Below are 1,255 nucleotides of genomic sequence, written 5' to 3'. Positions count from 1 at the left end.
TGTTTATTATCTATGCATAGTCACTTTAATAACTCTACCAGTAGAATATATATTACCTCAATTACCTCGACTAACCGGTGCCCCCGCACATTGACTCGGTACCGGTACCCCCTGTATATAGCCTCGCAATTGTTATTTTTACTGCTGCTCTTTAATTATTTGTTACTTTTATTTAGTATTATTTTATATTGTATTTTTTTGTGATTTGTTTTGGTATTCTTTCTTAAAACTGCATTGTTGGTAAGGGCTTGTAAGTAAGCATTTCACTGTAAGGTCTACACCTGTTGTATTCGGCGCATGTGACAAACAAAATTCGATTTGATTTGATTGATTTGAGAGAGCGAGAGAGAGTGAGACAGAGAGAGAGAGAGAGGAAAACAGCAGAGAGCAGCTAGAGAATCCCAGTTAGCTATTCTCCTCTTTCCTCCTTACACATGAGCCAGTTCCTAATGACTAAACCTCATTAAAGACCTCTGCACTTAACTGGATAACAGCAGAGTTAAGGCACACATACTCTGTGTTCTGGCCTGGGCTTGGCACAAGGGTGTCAGTTTTAAACTGATTTCAGATCAGCGGAAAGGGGGGAAGTTTACACACATTGCTTATAGGTTTGGTTTCCGATTTTTATTTCAACCTGGGGAACAATGGGATGGGAAAACTTGCCATTTGAATTTAGGCCCTATAGATAAACTAGTCAACAGAAACTTTAGTTGAAATGGCTTTCAGAAGGTAGACCTAACATAGCATTACAACATGTGTATTGTTGGATTAGGCTACTGCTTCACGTTTTTTCCCCGGTCTACCAGGTTGAGTGAGTTTCAGTCTCGAGAGAGCCTACAGGTCATTACATTATTGAATGATGTATAGCATATTGGTCTATGCAACATAGGAAGTAGTTTGGGGGTGGGTGCTGCGATTTTTTTCTTCAAGGGGGGATCCGCTAATGCAGGACTATTAAAGGCCCAGTGCACAACTTTTGTGATTTTTATTTTATTTCAAATAAACCTCTACTTCCCACGGTTATGCTATGCAATATTTGTTCTCCCCATAAATAGGCTACTGTATTTGTGTGGCCAGGTTAATTATTCGATTGGTCTGAATAGTTAGCAGTCTGTTTTCACTTTTCACTCAGGCTCAGATTTAAACACTGTGCAATAGAAACGTGTCCTTACATCACCCATGGAATGCTCGAACCACGACCGCTACAGCTGAGGAGACACCTCCCTACTTTTAGAACATAAAGTCAAAGGGACAC

Source organism: Coregonus lavaretus, assembly GCF_964263955.1.
Source record: "Coregonus lavaretus genome assembly, chromosome: 23".
Taxonomy (NCBI): Eukaryota; Metazoa; Chordata; class Actinopteri; order Salmoniformes; family Salmonidae; genus Coregonus; species Coregonus lavaretus.
The sequence above is the reverse complement of the archived record's forward strand: the minus strand, read 5'-3'. Positions refer to the sequence as shown.